Source organism: Pseudorasbora parva, chromosome 2, assembly GCF_024679245.1.
Source record: "Pseudorasbora parva isolate DD20220531a chromosome 2, ASM2467924v1, whole genome shotgun sequence".
NCBI classification, from domain to species: Eukaryota; Metazoa; Chordata; class Actinopteri; order Cypriniformes; family Gobionidae; genus Pseudorasbora; species Pseudorasbora parva.
In genome coordinates, this window is record NC_090173.1 from 58048806 (window position 1) to 58070286 (window position 21481).

The 21481-nt window shown below is 41.9% G+C and overlaps 1 pseudogene; it reads right to left on the reverse strand.

The window, feature by feature from the left end:
- Positions 1-1299: 1299 nt before the first annotated feature.
- Positions 1300-16831, reverse strand: LOC137047491 (Bardet-Biedl syndrome 10 protein homolog; annotated as a pseudogene).
- Positions 16832-21481: the final 4650 nt, after the last annotated feature.

Sequence of the window (21481 nt, forward strand, 5' to 3'; positions counted from 1 at the left end):
CAAGTGTTGGCTTCATCCTTAAATAGGGGCCACCTGATTCACACCTGTTTCTTCACAAAATTGATGACCTCAGTGATTGAATGCCACACTGCTATTTTTTTGAACACACCCCTTTCAACTAATTGCCCAATTGCACAGCCTTAAGAGCGTGCATATCATGAATGCTGGGTCTCATTTGTTTTCTGAGAATCTACTGAACCTACTGGTAACTTGTTTGCCACGTAGCAATAAAAAAATATACTAAAAACCTTGATTATTCTGGTTAGTCACATTGTACTGCTATTATTTTGAACAAGACTGTATATGTCTGAACTGGTTTGATCAAGGATTCGACACCCCCCTTTCAAGCCTACATTACTCTGATTTGTCAGACGGCCCAGTCTGCTGTGAATGGTCAACCTTTTACACAGTGTGTCTGTAAATTAACACTCCAGAGGCTTCCTCAGCACGTGATACACACAGTGATGTGAACAATAACAATAGTGTTGGTTTTTCCGTATCAATTTGAGAGCAAGTCCTTATCGTTTCTCAAGTGTTTATGCAAAGTGGATTTGCTTTTGCAGCACAGAAAACAGCTTCTTATCAACAACACGAGTCAAACTCTTCCGCGCCTCAGTTACTAACTACAACGTTTGAGGCCAGGTCAAAGTAGATGTTTCAGCAGTTAAAATAGATTCTTTCTTTTAGGAGACAATCTCTTCATCTGTCGATCACTTTTGATCTGAACTTTGCAGACATTTTACATTCACAGACAGCTATATTGCACAGTGCATGAAAGGTATATTGAAAAAGCATGGCACCGTACATGTATTCCTCGAATGGCAAAGCTGAATTTACAACATAATTACTCCAGTCTTCAGTCACCTGATCCTTACGATTTGGCGATCAATATTTCTTCTAATTATCAGTCGCACTGCTTAATATTTTTCAGGACACCACGATACATTTTTTATCAATTTAATGTGTTCTTGCTAAATAAAAGTATTAATTTAATTTCAAAATAATCTCACAAACTTTTGAATAGTACTAGTTTTATTGACAATTTAAAAAACTTTTCCCCCTCCAAAATCAGCCAACAATGATTTTAAACTTTAAAAAAATAAAAAATAAAATTTAAACAATTTTGTATTTCAGTGTTTAATATAGACAGAACTGTTTTACAAATAATTCTTTTTTTTAATACTATTTACTATAGAATATTTACTTTCAACAAACACATTTCTATAAATATTATATTTAAACATAAAAATTGTGTGTTCAAAAGAATATTTTATATAAATCAATTAATATATAGGACATTTAAGAAACACTTGAGAATGTCTGAATGTTTTTGCATTATTTAACAAAACACTAAATCAAGTGGCATTTGTTTAAAAGAAAATAAAGAGGAAAAAACAGAAGGATTTAAATGAAATTAATGTGAACTACCGATGGTTTTATTCTACAAGGATATATCAGACATTATTAAAAATGACCAGGTGATGTAAAGTCAGTGTTTGTTAGCAGATGCCACTTGGTTTTAGTTATGCATGTAATGCAAGAATGACTTAAGTGTCCATTACTTTTTTGGGGCCACTACGTTTAAACAGCAGTGTATAGAATTTACACATATTATAGGCCTGGATGTTCAGTACGGCTTATGCAACTGTTCTTTGAGTGGCTTTTGAGAGCTCAGGGTTGCTTCCTCCTCTTCCTCATCATCCTCAGAGTGTGTTTGTGCGCCGGTGCGTAATGGAGAGCGAGTGTGTAAAATAGCCCCTACGCTTAAGAGTCTGTGCAAACACTGCAACACAGAAACAACAAGCTGCTGTTTACCACTGACTGACTCTAGACACGGTGGCTCACTAAATCCGAGCCCAAACTTTAAGTCCGGCAGTTCTGACCCTTGCAGTTTGGCCCGGTCCGATTGCTTAAGATCGCTTAAGAAAGATGTCTGGATATTCAAGAAGCATCTTTCATTGTGAGAGTATAAAGCTCTAGGCACACACAACAAAGCCTCTGCCAGCAGTCTACGGCACTCTGGGTCACCACAGTTACGTTCGTTCAGGAGGAAATCGTGTAGCAAGAACTCAAACATGCCACCAACAGGAAGCACTCCACCTGCGCGCATAATTCCACCCCACAGGTCTTGAGTTGACAGCGTGCTTTGTGATTGGTCCTGTGGGATTACAAATTTATAAATTGTTATATCAAGGTTCCAATGTAATAGTATACTAACAGTTTGTTATGTACATAATGCTTTACAGTTTGGAGGTTTCAGGTTGACTACATTCTAAGGAGATCAAGCTAATCAGTCTTTTGTCTTTATGCACTTCCTGATCTATAAGCAACATTGTCAGAGTGATCACATTTGCATCTATTCGTCTGATTGGTACTGTTATGCTGATAGGATTTGGATTGGTGGTTTGATTGGCACTGTTATGCTGATAGGATTAGGACTGGTGACCTGGAAATGTATGGGGTGTGTCCCTTTTACCTAAACAACATGTGCATTCCTTTGTTTAGATTGTCTCCTCCTCTACTGTGTAAATCCCTCCCCCTGAAATGTGGATAAATTACAATGTATACTGTTTAGAATTAGACTTGGACGACTGCAGCCACAGGCGGCACGTGTGTTTCTCAATAAAGAGGAACGCCTGCCCGAAAGATATACCCAAGCTCTCCTGGTCTTCACTTCTGAGTTTCCAACAGTTTTGGTGCCGTGACCCGGATAGAGATCCTCACCTGAATCCAGCTCAACAAAGATTCTGACCACGTTCCAGACTGAATCCAGCTCAGCAAAGATTCTGACTTCGTTCCAGACTGAATCCAGCTCAGCAAAGATTCTGACTTTGTTCCAGACTGAATTCAGCTCAGCAAAGACTCTGACTTTGTTCCAGACTGAATCCAGCTCAACAAAGATTCTGACTTCGTTCCAGACTGAATCCAGCTGAATTGTTCTGTACAACCAAGGGTTGGTGAGTCACTCTATCCAAAAGAACCATTAAGACCAGTACAAATTTGTTATCCTCTGCACAGCCAGAGAAGAGTTATCAGACAGCTGTAGGGTTTGATTAACTAAGTTATCCTCTAAAAAAATGTGTTTTAGAGATGAAAGTTATCCTCTAAAAAATGTGTTTTAGAGATGAAAGTTATCCTCTGTTTTCCAGGCAGGGAAGGTTAGCATCACAAGCTAATAGTTTGTAAGCCTCTGTTTCGGCAGGGAAGAATTGTTTGTAAGCCTCTGTTTCAGGCAGGGAAGAATTGTTTATAAGCCTCTGTTTCAAGCAGGGAAGAATTGTTTATAAGCCTCTGTTTCAAGCAGGGAAGAATTGTTTTGCCTCTGTTTCTCAGGCAGGGAAGAATTGGTTTGCCTCTGTTCCAGACAGGGAAGAATTAGCATCACCAGCTAATAGTTGTTCAGCCTCTGTTTTTCAGCAGGGAAGATTAGCATTGCAGGCTAATATTTGTGTTGTCCTCTGTTTTACCAAGGAAGGTTAACAGTAGTTGATCTATGTTAACAAGTATACCCTCTGTTAACTAGAGTTTTAGTGTTTTGATTGTGTGGTTACAAAGAAACATGTTTAGAAAGAATGCTAGACTGTTCTCCACAATTGAAAAAGGTGGTCTTGCGACTCCTTTGTGGTCAGATAGTGAATTTAAGTCATTGTTAGGAGAGCACATGGACTCAATTGTGACTGAGTCAGTCAGATTGTATTTGACAAAGAAATATGAGATCCATCCAGACAAGACTTGGTCAATTGATGAATGTAAAAAAGTTTTAGGAGCATGTATTCGCAAGAACAATGTGAAAGGCATTATTTGTTGTCATAGAGAATTTGGTTTAGCGCTAGCTAGACAACAGTCTCAGCGTATCTCAGAGCTAGAGAAACAGAACAAAGAGTTCAGTGCTAGGGTAGCATCTTTGACAAAAAAATTGAACCGCAACAAAGCTGCAGAGAAAACTGATGTGAATGAAGTTAGTCAGACTGATAACACTTATCCTGACTTACAAACTTTGTTTGAAACAGATGTAGCAATCCAAACAGTAACTGATGTGCCTGACAATTCAGTGAAGGTATGTGGTGCAAGGAAAAGATCTGGGATTGAAAGTGTTCCTCATAACTCTGTTGAACAAGTACAAACTGTAGCTAAAGGACTAGCACCTAAAGACATAGAAAGATTATCCCAGAGCTTACCCTCAGCACGCACACATTTTTCTGAATTTAGAAGGACATTGTTATGCAAAATGCGTCTCTACGACATGTCGTTAACAGAAGTCACACAGCTGATGTCACAAATTCTAACTGAATCTGAATTCAACAGTTTTGAGTCTGCTGTTACTTCTGAACTACAACATGTCAGTAAAGGCGATATGAGAGAAGGTGTTTTGAAAATTCTAAAGAATATCATGGGACCCAAAGTAGACTGGTCCAAAATCACTAACTGTGTGCAAAGGAAAGAAGAAACTGTCAGCGAATACACTGAAAGATTTTGTCAGTCAGCTGTAACTTACAGTGGAATAGTTGATGATTCTGAATGTGTTTTAGATGACCAGGGAGCTTTTGTTCGCGTCTGGTCAGATGGTCTTTTAGCCGAGTACAGAAAAGCATTGCCATTCCTAGATCTAACTTGGTCTAACAATACTCTCAGAAGTAACCTTGAAAGGTTAGCTACATGGGAAAGAGATGCAGATGTTAAGGCAAAAGTAAGAGTAGCAGCAGCTACGTTTAGCACAAGAAATCAAGACAACAGATGGCCTAAGAGAGAAGGCAAATGTAACTACTGTAAAAAATCAGGTCACTGGGAGAAAGAGTGTAGGAAGAAGTTGCAAGATAGTAAAAGAAATGCTATGCATAATTCTGTTCCTTCTCAGCCAGCCTACAATCCTGAAGTAGTTCCGCCAGGGTACACTGAAACTTTAGGACAGCTTGCTCAGGCTCTTCTAAAAGCACAAAATGAACAGGCAAAAAACTAATTGTTGGGGCTGTGAGTAGCTACCGTTCCCCTGTAATCCGTCACAATGACAATAACATTTTTGTGAACGGTAGCAAACAAGAGAAAGAGATTGACTTTTTGCTTGATACAGGTGCAGAAATTACAGTTATTCCTACAAAATTGGCTGAAGGTTTAAACATTGATCCAGCCCTTCAGGCTTCATCAGGAATGGTGTTAGGACAGACTGTAAACGTAAGATGCCCTCATGCAGTGTCCGCACTATTGAATCAAGCAAAAGTCACCTCTGTCACCTCTTCTCGTTGGGGAAATTGGTTAACAACCCTCACAGCCCCGAACATTGTTTTACAGCGTGCACCTGTCACAAACCCATCCTCATGTATGATGTCTGCAATGACTGAAGTTTTGTTAGAGGATGAAGGAGAAATGACTCACGATTGTGTTACGCTTACATACGCAGCTAAAAGTGAAATAGCAGAAACTCCCATTGAGAATGCAGATTTGGAGTTGTTTGTTGATGGTTCAGCTCAAGTGATTGTAGGTAACAGAAGAGCAGGTTATGCAGTCACTTCCACCACTGAAGTGGTAGCTTCAGGACGTCTTCCAGATCATTTTTCAGCTCAAGCTGCAGAACTAGTAGCCTTAACTAGGGCATGCACGCTAGCTTCAGGATCGGTTGCAAATATCTACACTGATTCCAGGTATGCTTTTGGGGTAATTCATGATTTTGGTGTCATTTGGCAAAGTAGACAGTTTCTAACTTCTGCTGGATCCCCCATTAAGCATGCTGGATTAGTAAAAGATCTAATGTTTGCCATTAAACTTCCAAAGAAATTAGCGGTAATCAAAGTGAAAGCACATCTCACAACTAATACTATGGAAGCTAAAGGTAATGCTCTTGCTGATGTAGCTGCTAAACAAGCTTGTTCCTATGCAACTGTACAAGTATGTTCAGGTAGTACAGCACAGAAAACGATTCTGCCTCCTGAATCAATAATTGACCTGTACAAAGATGTTCCTCTATATGAAGCATGGACATGGTTAGACAAAGGAGCCACAGTGGATTCATCTGGCTGCTGGACCAAGGGGGGAAAGTATGTTGCCCCAGAATCACTGCTTCCATATTTGGCTCAACAAATACACAATTTGGGTCACAGTGGTCCAGCAGCAATGAATCACAGGTTCTCAAATCAATGGTGGAATTCAAAATTCAGAAATGTAGCTAACGAAACAGTCAAAAGATGCGTTACATGTCAGAAAAATAATGATGTGCCAGCAGCAATTACAGCAGCAACACATACCCCAGCTCCACCAGGACCATTTCGTCACCTGCAAGTTGATTACATATCGTTGCCTCCTTGTAAGGGTAAAACTGACGTTTTGGTTGTGATAGACAAGTTCTCAAGATGGATAGAAGCTTATCCAACAGGGCGTGCTACAGCTGCACATACCGCTAAATGTCTTGTCACTGATTTCATTCCTAGATGGGGATTACCAGATTCCATTGACTCAGATCAAGGTACACACTTCACAGGACAGGTAGTCAAGGAAGTGTCTAAAATGTTGAAAGTTAAGTGGAATCTTCACTGCCCCTACAGGCCACAAGCATCAGGACAGGTTGAACGTGCCAACAGAACAATCAAAACCAGACTAAGCAAAATGCATCAGGAAGGAGTATCATGGGTTGAGGCGCTGCCAGCAGTTCTGTGTAGTATGAGAGCGTCACCTAACAGATCCGTAGGACTGAGCCCTCATGAGATTATTACAGGACGGCCAATGCAGATGCCAGGCGTGATTGATCTTAGAAATGCTGATGTTCACATTGCCTCAGATGCCCTGATCACTTACTGTGAAAACCTCACAAAGGCAGTACAGAGTGCCAGAGAGAGAGTTGAGTCATGTTGGCAGACGCCACCAGAAGGTGGACACACGATCATCCCAGGTCAGTGGGTGATGATAAAGTCATTCAAAAACAAGCCCTTAGAGCCTAAGTGGCATGGACCACATCAAGTGATGTTGATTACAGCAGCTGCAGTGTTGTGTCAGGGAAGGAAAGCTTGGACGCATGTGTCACACTGTAAAGTTGTTCCTCCACCGACAGGGATAGGTTAGGACACACGGACCAGTGAGGAGCCCAGGAAAGAACCGAATGCAACAGGCATCGGGGGCCAATCCTGCGGTGAAGTTTCCCTCATAGGCCTTCCCCTACCCACTAGTCCATCCTTACCTCACTGTTCTTTAGGTGTCGCAGGAATTAAGACATAGGGAAAGAAGGAACAAGAATAGCAGACTCAGATTGAACAGAGGAAACAACCCCAATGTTTGCAGTCTTTTAGAACAAATACTGCTCTGCTGTCTTTTGTTTTCTTTCTTACTCTGTGCAGATACCATTTGATGGCTGTCCCCAGACCTATACGCACCGACTTCCTCACCTGCGTATGAAGCCACAACCTCTAGAGGACAACTAGACTCACTACCGAGCCAACTGTCATATAAAAAAAAATACACAACGCAGAGAATCACCTACGGGAACTTCAGTCATCTATCAACATGATCAAGATTGCCTTGCTACTAATCATCATGGACATCGCACAAAGTGTAGACTCCAGAAACAACATATTCTTAGAGCTTATGAATATGTCAAGAAATGCCATGTTTGCTGGAAAGAATGTCTGCATGCCACACCCGCCTTCAGGAGAAGCAAGAATCCCATGGGTGGCATATGATGGGAGGAACTTCTGTCTACAACATCCTACCCAGCCAATTCAATGGCAGGTGCACCCTGGTTTCTACATAATTCAGCTCCAACCACAAACCAGAAGATGGCTGCATTCAAGGACTCACTTATGCACAAACATGGTGGTCAAGTACTCTTGAACAAAATCCAACAAGACATTCTTGATCTTTAAGCAAAATTACATCAGATGACTAAAGATAATTCTTCATGGTTCGGAAACCTGTAAGGTCAACAAATGACTCCCAAGGACTGTTCCAACCACAAAAGAACATTACCCGTAAGAACTACACGGACCCTAGTGGCATGTTTGTTTCTGTGTCAGCATGTCACTCGTCACTACAGACAATCAACACAGAGCAAGTGATATGTGCCTGTAACTTTTTCAAGTTACATGAATTGAAGATGGGGCTTATGCTAACAAACATAAGCTATAGAATGGACTTATAAAGGTTTAAATTTGTATTATGTGAGAGTTATTAGAACTCTCAAAGGGGGGACTGTGGGATTACAAATTTATAAATTGTTATATCAAGGTTCCAATGTAATAGTATACTAACAGTTTGTTATGTACATAATGCTTTACAGTTTGGAGGTTTCAGGTTGACTACATTCTAAGGAGATCAAGCTAATCAGTCTTTTGTCTTTATGCACTTCCTGATCTATAAGCAACATTGTCAGAGTGATCACATTTGCATCTATTCGTCTGATTGGTACTGTTATGCTGATAGGATTTGGATTGGTGGTTTGATTGGCACTGTTATGCTGATAGGATTAGGACTGGTGACCTGGAAATGTATGGGGTGTGTCCCTTTTACCTAAACAACATGTGCATTCCTTTGTTTAGATTGTCTCCTCCTCTACTGTGTAAATCCCTCCCCCTGAAATGTGGATAAATTACAATGTATACTGTTTAGAATTAGACTTGGACGACTGCAGCCACAGGCGGCACGTGTGTTTCTCAATAAAGAGGAACGCCTGCCCGAAAGATATACCCAAGCTCTCCTGGTCTTCACTTCTGAGTTTCCAACAGTCCAAAGAAGGACTCTTTGATTGGTCGGCAGCCAGAACAGAGCTTTGAAACTGTTTATTAAAGCTGTCATGCATCCGAGACAGATGCTGCAGCATTGCAAACACACCTTGGCTCACACACACAGTCTGGTCAAGCAATCCTGGTGCTGGTGCACAAAGAACAAGTGTGTGTGTATGTGAAAAGGTTCCCAGACAGGCATAGCGATGCCCACCAAGTAGCACACGTCTACAGTACTTTAGCTTCACGAGGTGTTGAAGAGGTGGATGAGAGAGTGTTTCTGCTGCACTAATGTTGGAAAGGAAGTCCAGCTGGGCAGAGTCGACAAACTCAAGTAGAGCGATGTGATTCAGTCGAGCCCACTGCACCACACTTTCCGGCTGCTTCACGGATGAGAGCAGAACATGCACCTGTAAGTCTAATAAAATCAATAACTTTTGCTTCATGATGCTCTCTGTACGGTGCAGCCAGTCTTGTTGAATGGATACGGATATGTTGTCAACAAAAGAAGGCCCAAAACTCTCATATAAAATGAGTGCTTTTACTGGTCCTTGCAGTTCAGTCCACACCGACCAATCACGAGTCACAACCAGGCCTTCGATCACCTTTGAGGAAAGAGAAGTGCGAATGTATGAATGAGATTGTTTCAATTATGTCTTGATCTTGACAGACTTTGTGGTAGAACTCACACAGGACTCGTTTCAGTATATCAGCCTGGCCAATCGCCACTCTTCCAGAAATATACCCGCCAATCAACAAATCAAGGATGCAACCCTCCAGTTTGTAACTATGGTGACTACAGTATAATGAGACATATGGGGTAATTTTGTGTATTTTGGCATCATCCAACTCTTTCCGGCTGACAGCAAGAAGGCGATTAGCAAGATTTTGAAGGCCAGGCCCAGTCCAAGATCGTTTGCGGTGCATATGAGCAGAGTTCTGAATTCCTCGTAAAAGTGCGGCCAGCAGGAGAATAAATGACTTTGTGCCGTCTCCAGTAGCTTTAGCATGTGCACACATGCAGTCCAACACCATCCTAAAAAACAATGACAACAAAAATATACTAAATAAATCTACATCATCGTCATAATATAATTCATAATAAAAATAAACCGTCAGAATGTCAGAATTGTTCGTTTCTCTCTAGGTTGATTTAGAGGCCTAATGGTTAGAGAGTCAGAACCTGAAGGTTTCAGTTTCGATTCTCAACGCCAGCAGGAAATGACACTGAGGTCCCCTTGTGTGTGTCCATGGTTTGCAATGTGTGTGTTTACTACTCACTAGTCCTAATGTGTATGCAGTGCACTAATTTGGATGGATTAAATGCAGAGGACAAATTACGTATGGTGTATGGTTTACCATAATTGGCCTTCACATGACACTTTCATTTGCCCTAAAACCCTACATTTAATAATATTTTATTACTTCTAATTTATCTAATTCTATTTATCTCAAGAAGACAGACAGACAGACAGACAGAACGATAGATAGAACGATGGAACGATAGATAGATAGATAGATAGATAGATAGATAGATAGATAGATAGATAGATAGATAGATAGATAGATAGATAGATAGAACGATAGATAGATAGTTCTGCCAGAAAGACTCGGGAGAATAAATACTGTGACAATAATCCATTTATTAACAATCCAGCAAGCAATAAAGTACTTTGGCATAGGCCTCGTCCGTAGCTCGCAATCAGAGGGTATGGACTCTGCATATCCTGCCTGAAGACGAAGGCAGAGGCGCAGCCGACCCCCCCGTGAGGTATGGAAGGGACCATCCTGGTGGTGGTGGTGGGGTGGAGTAGGGAAGGATTTGACTTGGAGGTGGTGGGGAGGATGGCGGTGAATTGGTGCGTCAGCATCTGCGAACTCAAACATGTGTAAGTACCGATCTTTTATACCCAAGTATTAGAATGTGATTGGATAGATAGAAGTTGAAGTGACGTAACAATTAAGTCTTCCTGGCAGAACTTATGCTAAAGCTTTCATTTCTGCCAGAAAGACTCGGGAGAATAAATACTGTGACAATAATCCATTTATTAACAATCCAGCAAGCAATAAAGTACTTTGGCATAGGCCCCGTCCGTAGCTCGCAATCAGAGGGTATGGACTCTGCATATCCTGCCTGAAGACGAAGGCAGAGGCGCAGCCGACCCCCAAAAATGAGGTGGAAGAATGCTTCCACCCGGACGGAGCCTATCCCCCAAAACAGTAAATAAAATAGACCCACCGGTCTTGTGTCCTGGAGTTCCTATAGAGAACAAGAACAAGAGTTAACATGTGAAGCATGGACATGGAACGCCGTCTGCTGATGGTTAAACAGATCTTGAAATTATATTTTGTAGATGGGCACTACACGAGCAATTAATATCTGCTGCTGCGTAATTGTAAACGTTTTTGGCCCTTGCTGATACCTCCAAAAGTATTATTATATGTATTTATTAGATTTTTTTTTATTTTATAAAGCACACGTATAAACCACGGAGACATGGCCGTAGGGCCACACGGAGACAAGGCCGCAGGGCCGTACGGTCAGTTAGACCACATAGACGAGGCCGCAGGGCCACACATAGACGAGGCCGCAGGGCCACACATAGACGAGGCCGCAGGGCCACACATAGACGAGGCCGCAGGGCCACACATAGACGAGGCCGCAGGGCCACACATAGACGAGGCCGCAGGGCCACACATAGACGAGGCCGCAGGGCCACACATAGACGGGGCCGCAGGGCCACACATAGACGGGGCCGCAGGGCCACACATAGACGAGGCCGCAGGGCCACACATAGACGGGGCCGCAGGGCCACACATAGACGAGGCCGCAGGGCCACACATAGACGAGGCCGCAGGGCCACACATAGACGAGGCCGCAGGGCCACACATAGACGAGGCCGCAGGGCCACACATAGACGAGGCCGCAGGGCCACACATAGACGGGGCCGCAGGGCCACACATAGACGAGGCCGCAGGGCCACATGGTCAGTTAGACCACTTAGACGAGGCCGCAGGGCCACACGGAGACGAGGCCGCAGGGCCACACGGTCAGTTAGACCACATAGACGAGGCCGCAGGGCCACACGGAGACGAGGCCGCAGGGCCACACGGTCAGTTAGACCACATAGACGAGGCCGCAGGGCCACACGGAGACGAGGCCGCAGGGCCACACGGTCAGTTAGACCACATAGACGAGGCCGCAGGGCCACACGGAGACGAGGCCGCAGGGCCACACGGTCAGTTAGACCACATAGACGAGGCCGCAGGGCCACACGGTCAGTTAGACCACATAGACGAGGCCGCAGGGCCACACGGAGACGAGGCCGCAGGGCCACACGGTCAGTTAGACCACATAGACGAGGCCGCAGGGCCACACGGAGACTAGGCCGCAGGGCCACACGGAGACAAGGCCGCAGGGCCACACGGAGACTAGGCCGCAGGGCCACACGGAGACTAGGCCGCAGGGCCACACGGAGACTAGGCCGCAGGGCCACACGGAGACTAGGCCGCAGGGCCACACGGAGACTAGGCCGCAGGGCTATATATATATACCACCACCACCAGTAGCAGCATAGGGATTTACCTGAACCATAACTGGAGCTTGCTGAGCTTCGAGGATGATTTTGGTCATCTTAAATGACATTTAGGTCTTATATAATTCTCCAATGCAGAAGAGAACCATCTGCCCAGGAACTTGATGGCTGCAGTAAAAATGCCACGTTCTGCAGCTGTGGGGGCTGCCCCGATCCTAAAGAAATGTCTGGTATAGAGGGAGGTGGAAAAACTGCATCTTATAGGACTGCAGGCAGACGAGAGGTGTGGGTCTGAACCCGCCTTAGAGAGAGGAGCGCTGTTGTGAAAAATAAATATAAGACTTAGCCAGACATTTAGATAATTAATCACTGAACTAAAGGTAGGATACATACCATATAAGATTAAAGGAGTTCATTGAAGTGTAGCTTACCTGACGCTTAAGAGACATGAGAATTCTTAGTATTACCCGTAGATTGGGCATACTATAGGATTAGAGTGCTGAAGATGATCATCTTGACCATCATAAAAACTTGTTTAGTAGTTGTTGTGGCTGAACATAATCCTGAAGAGTGTCCGTTATACAGATGAGCTGGTCAGCAGTACTGTAGGTCTTTCATAAGGTATATTTAAATTGCCTTCTTGATATGGGGACCCGTTGGAGAGTAGGGCAAGTGCAGAATGATTAGGGATACTGTGCTGAGAGATATTTCCTTTAACGAAAACAAAGCCCCACAGCTAACAGCAGTAGGCCTCATGGTGGAAAAGGCAAAAATAGAGATGGCGCACAATAGTCCACATTAGGCCATGGACAAGTTCATGAAAGCTCTAGATACTAATGAAAACAGGAACAATGAGCATTAGTAAAGACAGAGAGCATACCACCACCTGTGATTGCATGAAATTATGGCTTGAAGTTGAAGTGTTGAGCTATTTTGAGTCAGAACTTGCTTGTACTAGAATACATATAGTGCCATGCACACAGCACCTTGATAGAGGAAGCAGATTCTGCGCATTTGAGCTGCATTTGTAGCAACCCGATCCATGAGAATGTCCTATACGTATACGAGTTGGAGAACTGCAGTTCTTTGCATCGGCAGTTGGAGAAGTTGAAACCATTGGTGTGACTTCTGCTTACAGCTTGATAAACTGCTAGCTATTGGACCCTGAAAAACATATGAAAAAGATAATTATGCAATTATCCTCGTTGATACCCTAATCCTGGTTCGTACTGTGCGATTGAGTCAAATATCGGAATCCTGAAAACTCCTTTTACCCAAGCTAACATGTCTTTGATAGTTATTTAGATTCTCACCGACAGCTGCTGGTGTGGGTTTTTTTTTTTTTTTTTTTTTAAGATTCTTCGGAATGCAAAGTGCATTATTAATAAGATATATTAATATTAATAAAGGGAGCACCATCCGCTCACTTGCCAAATTTGTAAAAGATTTGAATATTGTTCCTGCACTGTGGTTTAGTTGCCATACAGGATGCAATCATTGTGAAGCAGTTAATTGAGCGCAGAATAAAATTAGTGCTGTATCACATAGTTGAATGCAAACCTGGCCAACCTTGGTGCTGTGAGTGAGCGAGAATCGCGTAGAGTTTAAATTGAAACACTGCATCCAAGCACAGAAGGGCAGAGTGATACGCAACACTATAAAGTTTCTTAAAAAAAAAATAGTATTGCTAATACTAAATACTCTACTACTACTAAAAAATACAGACATTTCCAGATATAGGTGAATAAAACGGAGCCAGAGTTAAATTACCAGAAGTAACAAAAGACAAAGCACGCAATTACAAATATGCGTGTTTGATTTGATTAACTAATTTATAATACATAATTAATAGATGCGCATGTTTAAGGCAATATGAAGCATCTTCAATGAGCACATTCGCAATACTTCTTCCTAGAAAGGAAGCCATGTAAATGATGAAGAGACGTTTTCAACACTGGGATCCACATAAATTTGATCAAAACATGTATGAATGAACTCTCCTGGATGACAGGCCCAAACTTTAAGCTCGATATTTTATCAGTTTAAATTATGTTATGGGGAACTCGCTGCTTGCAAAATAGCATTATTTAATGAGCCAATACACTGATGCTGGTGCTGTACTTTTAAGAACTACTCAGAGCACGTTAACATGTTAATTTACTTCAGCAATCTCATAATACTGAGCGGATCCGTGATTCAGCTTTGTTCAAGAGACGCCCCGATTAAAGGGTGCATGTTACTTTAAACCCCATGATTGCCTTGCATTCATGGGGAGAATGATAGAGGCAAATATGCTATACCGTCGGTTCTGTTCAAAACTATTGTCAGTGATAGCCCATGCATAAAATTTTCAAGGCATTATGTGGTTACGACACAAACAAGCCACAAACAATGACTGATCGCTTTGCACGAGCAGGTGCTGCGTCCCAGACGCGTGCGACAGCTCTAAACACGCTTGCAAAGGAAATGAGAGAAAAATACTACACCCAATCGTCATCGAAAAAGCATAACCATATCCATGCGATGAATGCTTGATGTAGTTATGACGCCAGATGGTGATGAAGAACGCAGCCGTACGTTTGATAATATGCCAGTCCTCCATTAAAGTGATTGACCGAATCTGAACTCGAGATTTTTTCGCACAAGCGACTTTTGCCGCGACAGCCCAAGGAACAAAATGATAGGCTGACATGGACTTAAACGCCACTGTATTGTACATTGTTACTTTATAGTAGGGCCGTCGATCAACCGCTACGAGACGTTAGGATCTTCAACTAACTGTAGCGTCAGCTCTGCACCGTGAGCGTCAGCATGCGTTGAATTGGTGCGTCAGCATCTGCGAACTCAAACATGAGTAAGTACCGATCTTTTATACCCAAGTATTAGAATGTGATTGGATAGATAGAAGTTGAAGTGACGTAACAATTAAGTCTTCCTGGCAGAACTTATGCTAAAGCTTTCATATAGATAGATTGTCACAACCGCTGGTGAAGATCCCACCGTCGGCCATCAGAGGTCGCGCTCACCAGAGTACTAACTCACTCACGGACTTCATTTCCCATAATCCCACATGCCGGGACTGATTACCATCCACCTGTTCCCCATCAACTGGCCTATATATTCTCTGAGCACACACACACACACTGCGAAGTCTTGTTCTGCCCCGGCGACATTTCTGAGCGGTTTCCCATTGTTATTTCTGATCTGCCTGTTTTCGAACCTGCCTGTTTATCGACTCTGATTCTTGCTGCCTGCCATCTTAACCTGTGTTTGCCTGGACTCTGGTTATTCGACTGTTTGCTGCCTGCCCTGACCCTTGCCTGGTATGATTAAGATTTACGCCTTGCCTGTGATACTACTGTTAATTCTTGGCTACCGACCTCCGCCTGTTATTACTGTGAGTTTGTGTGTTTCCAATAAACTGCACATGGATCCCAATCCACCTGAGTCCTCGTTACATAGATAGATAGATAGATAGATAGATAGATAGATAGATAGATAGATAGATAGATAGATAGATAGATAGATAGATTTTTAAATACTTTTATTGTTAATCTATTTAATTAATCCATCTAAATCTGTTCTTTTGAACCTTCTATTCATCAAATAATCCTGGAAAAAAAATGTATCATGGTTTTCACAAATTTAGCAGCAAAACTGTTTTCAGCATTGATAATAATAAGAAATGTTTCTTGAGCAGCAAAGCATCATATTAGAATGATTTCTGAAGGGTCAAGAGACTCTGAAGACTGGAGTAATGATGCTGAAAATTCAGCTTTGCCATCACAGGAATGCTTTACATTTAAAAATACATTAAAATAGAAAATAAAAAAGGCATGTAAAAAAAAAACCTGTAACGTTATTGCTCATAACGGTTAGATTGCAATATGACCCATCAAACAAAATCATACTCCACTCAGTTTTAAGCAATACATTTTAATTGTTTTACTTTTAAAAGAGAGTATACCTGGCCACCGGGTGCTCCAGCTGTAGGGCGCAGAGAACTCGTTGTCCATGCCTGGTGATGAGTGTTTCTCCAGTGTCTCGAGTCAACAGCACACTTCCACCGTCTGGACCGAGACAGCGCCGGACGACACACTCCAGCGCTCCGAGCACAGACACACACTCCTCGAGCATCTGCACGCGACACAACAAAAACACCGGTGACACTAACGAAGAAAATTCATCTAAGTAAAATCATCAAGCACCTCACAGCAACATAGAGCAATATATACGGAAAGACACATGATAAATCATATTTCCAATGAACAAGCAAACTTGACAGCATTTATCTTTAAACAGTAGCACATTTGTAAAACAGACAGATGCACAAGGCGTCAGCGAGTTCAGTGATATATCTATAACACAACTGAATATACAGAAGAAACAGAAAAACAAGAAGCCAATCTACTGAAACAAACCCAAAACTTCATGTCGTGATCGAATCTTAAAACTTAAACAGAATAAAAAATAAGAGAAGATTAATATCAATTTAAGTGTCAGGAAATTTACAAAAACGATCACTTTAACCTGTTTAAAATGATCTTAAAATGATAAAAACCTTCTAATCTGATGAGCATCCTTAAGCTTCATGCAAGCTGTGTCCCAAAGTCAAGTGCGCGCACTTCGAAGGCCGCATTTGAAGTGCGATTACGTCATACCGGCACTACGAAGACTGTCCCAAAGTGAAGGCTGCACCCTCTGAAGGCCGCATTTGAAGTGCGATTACGTCACAGCGGCACTACGAAGACTGTCCCAAAGTGAAGGCTGCACCCTCTGAAGGCCGCATTTGAAGTGCGATTACGTCATACCGGCACTACGAAGACTGTCCCAAAGTGAAGGCTGCACCCTCTGAAGGCCGCATTTGAAGTGCGATTACGTCATACCGGCACTACGAAGACTGTCCCAAAGTGAAGGCTGCACTCTCTGAAGGCCGCATTTGAAGTGCGATTACGTCATACCGGCACTACGAAGACTGTCCCAAAGTGAAGGCTGCACCCTCTGAAGGCCGCATTTGAAGTGCGATTACGTCACAGCGGCACTACGAAGGCTGTCCCAAAGTGAAACTGCACCTCTGAAGGCCGCATTTGAAGTGCGATTGCGTCGCATTGGCGCGACGAAGGCTTCCGCAATTCATGAGCGACTTCAAAATGCGCCCTTCGGTTCTCAGGCAAAGGAAGGGTACAGCAGATCGGACCTTCCCATAACTTCGCAGCCTTCCCTATCCCAGAATTCATAGCACACTGGTGACTGACTTGTGCGGGCACGGCATTATATTTCCCAGTTAAAGACGGTAGCGGTCGGTAACATAATTGTAGGCCTATAGCCTGGATACTATTGAACACAACAGCGCAAGCGCTTGAACTTGAAGAAAACAAAATGTTTAGTGCATTACTGCATTTTGTTCCCAGTTCCCTGACTGAGCAACCTACATCAACTTTAATTTCCCAAGTAGCAAAAATGTTATTTATTTCTCATTCTCAAGAAGGAATGAGTCCATTCTCCCCCTTTTTGCTCTTTCTGTCTCTTTTATTTTTTCTTTCTTTTTTCTGCGCTTTATTTAAATACAAATTAGATCTGCGCAGGGCTGTTATTTCGACCCATCCCGCTATAGGATGTATTCCGCACCGCACCATCCCACTCACCCTTAAAATTCACTCCATGCTCAAACGCTATAAATTAGGCTATTTTATTCCCGACCTCACCAATCCAGCTAAATTTAGATTTCGTTTCCAGGATCTCTCTTTTAAATGTCTCCGCAGAAAGAGAGACGGGATAACAAAAGTAATAGGCCTAGGCTATGCTGACCATGCAATATTTTTTTCTCATCATAGGCTGTATAGCCTACACCATATAGGCCTAGCAAAAAAAAAAAAATGTCACAGAGAAAAATATCAAAGAATTTAAAAAAAAATCAAGATATTGAAAAATATCAATACCAAAAAAATATGAAATATTTGAGAAATGGAGGCAAAATGCAAATAAATGAGAACTGCTGGCTTGCGTAGTTGTAGTGCAAAATAAATTATTTTATATAAATTAATAAATGAATATGACGCTCACTGACGACGGTCCATTAGGCTAGCGAAAGTGTTCTCTGAGGCTGAACGTGGCCGGGATGCACAGAACAATTTCTCTAGGCTATAGTTAGCCTATTATTATTATTTTGTTTGTTTTATGCAAATAATTTCTGAATGAAACAAAAATTGCTATAGCCTATTCTTAATTTTCGTTAGGCCTAAGTGTTGGTTAAATACAAGTGAAGTGCTTGTTCTGTAGCCTACATTGTTTATTTGTGTACGCTAATGCAAGTTATAATTTGTACATTAAATTCACATAGGCCTTCATAGGCTACATATATTTTAAAATATGTAGCCTAAATTAGCCTCAATTAAAATAAAGGGTTTATAGCCTACTTTACTTTTTACAACTATTATGCTAACTTAAGTTGAAGATCAGAAACCACCGAAATTCAATTTAACAGCTAAGAAAATATTTCTACACTTTCATTCAGCTGAGCGGAAGACCGGGACGGTACTAATGCACAATAGAGACCCTGGAAAGGCCTGTGCCCGCGGGACATCATCTTCTGGGATGATGAGGTGTATTTCCACTGTCCGCAGGTTGCAGGGATGAATTGGTCGACGGCCATAAGTCTATGCTACAATGCATCTGAGATGATTTGAGTTCAATAAAAGTATAGGCTAGCCTACTTAAATAAAGACTTGGACGTAAATATATATATATATAGGCCTACATTCTAAAATCTCCTCACGAACGTCCGCTGTCAGTTGTCACACACCTGTGTTGCCAAGTCTGGAATTGGGATGCATTTAGCCTAGGCCTACTCTGTTGCTGTGGGTTGTTTTTAGCCTAGTCCACAGGTTTAAGTTGTCTTTATTTTAGCAATATTTCTACCAGGCGCAACCTGCGGTTTGACATATTTAGGCCATTTTTTCCCGTGATTCCGCTACTTTTGATTAGCAATTGGAGGGGGTTTGTGGTTCCGACCAGGCAACCCTGTCCATCGGGTTCGGCCTTTGAAGGCTACAACAGATGGAGCCTTCGTAGACTACCCTACCCATGAATTAATTGTGCGCAGGTGATAGGCAATTTGTATTTCAAGAACATGGCTGGAGAGAGTTCTGTGGCGTCCGAGGATTTCACATTTAAATGTAAGTATTGTGCTTTATTTTACCAAAATGCTTTAACTAAAAATGTTAGCTGTGTGCACCTAATCTCTTACGTGGTCTTTCTATTGGTTTTAGGGAGCAATGAGCACACAGCTCAATTTATAAAATTAAGAGGTGAAAATGACCACCTATTTACTGGGGCAAAAAACTCTGCCAGCGTCGCTTGGAGGTAAGGCGACAAGCAATGTTTCCATTAGGCCATTATATTATTTATTTATTTTTTCGACTTTATTTTTCTGTTTTGTAGGCCTGTTAGGCTACTTTGGAATTCAGCTAATTGGTCAGCCGAAAATCAAACCGTTCCGTCATCAGTTCTTCGTCGGTCCTGCACACCAGAATCATCTGATTCTTAAGTCTTATTGCAGTTTCATTTTTTATTCATCAAACAACCAGAATGGACACAACCCGTCCCGGGTCTAGACCAGCGGTTTTACACCAGCAAAGTGCCAGGGGGACTTGCATCAATTTGAACTGCCACTTTACTGGTGTAAAATTGCTGGTGTATACACCCGGGACGAGTCTAGTGCATTTAACGTCAAATAATGTAAATGTTGATTTTTAAAAGTAGGCTCGTCAATTAGGCTATTTGGTAAATGTAAACTTATTAGTGGTGTGTGTCAAAAAATATGTTCAAGGACACTGACATGCGCTAAAGCAGTGCATCCAGTTGTTTTCGTTATTTTTTTCAAAGGCATCACATTTTATTGTAAATTTGGATATAACCCATAAAACATTTTACCGTTCCAATAAGGAGAAAGTCCATGTGATGGTGCGACGTTTCTGCCAAATACGTTCAATTATAAAATTAGCCTATAAAAAATGCATAGGATGCACACCATTTGCGCTATATAGGCCTATGCCTATATAATATGAATGTAGCTACACAGTACCTACACAAAGAAAGCCCAGTATAGGGTCTGGCCGGGGACTGCTTGTGTCGAGCCATTCGACTGTGATTGTTTGAGAAAAATATGGCATGTAGCTGTAACAAACGTGTCCAGCTGAACTGATGACAGAACAGCTTGATCTTCGGCGGACCAAGGAGCGCAGCTATAATTATGCTGCATTCATGTGCTCTCGGAATTATCGTAAATACGAGTTTCCTTGATAAAAAAAACTGCACATTTAAAAAAAAAAGGCCTCCCATTTCAAAATGTCAATATGATGAGTTTGTAATTACGAGTTCAGAAGTGGGAATTATCAAATTTGCATGTGAAGGCGGCACAGCTGTACAAATCAGGCCGTTTTAAAGAAAAACAAAAAATCAAGGAAAAATCAAGTTTTATTTTTTTCCTTTTTCAGAAAACAAGAAAAATGAGCTATTGTCATTTTTGTATGTTAGGCCTATATGAAAGTTTGTATGTTACTTAAACACTAAACGAATGATGCACGGATTTGTATGCATGTCCTGCTGAATCATATTTGTAATGTTAACATTGCATCCTTGTTTTAATATTTTTCATAACGGTTTTCATTTTCTCTTATTTCGGGACAATTCTGGAAAAGATGGCTCTGCTGGGCAAGGTAACTCCCTTGCAGGCCAAAAAAAAATGGGAGAACCTAAAAAAAAAATACAAAGTAAGCAACACAAAACTTTGCTGAAATTAATTATATTGTTGCTGCTGCTGCTGCTAACATGTATGGCTTATTTGCTCTGCTTTAGGATTGCAAGTGTCCTGGGACAGGCCAAGGAGTTGGTGGAAAACCCACTGCTGCAACTTGGCCATGGTTTGTCCTCATCAGGCATGTGATTGGCTAAGGACAAAAAAGCAGGAAAATATACCATATTTTATAATATAGACCAACCCCTACCCTGCCGCGCCGCGCCGAACAAACTGGTGGCGGATCAATACGGACAGTAAAGCAGGACCCATAACAACTTATTTGAACAAAAAAATACATTTTATTGTAATAACTTTTTTGTACAGTATGAAAAATAACTAATTATTTGGTGGATGCATTTTTACCCAATTTTAATAGCTAAATGTGCAAAATGCACATTTTCATGTCAAAAGAAGGCCTCAATTTTTCTATGACTCTTTAGCCTTTGTAG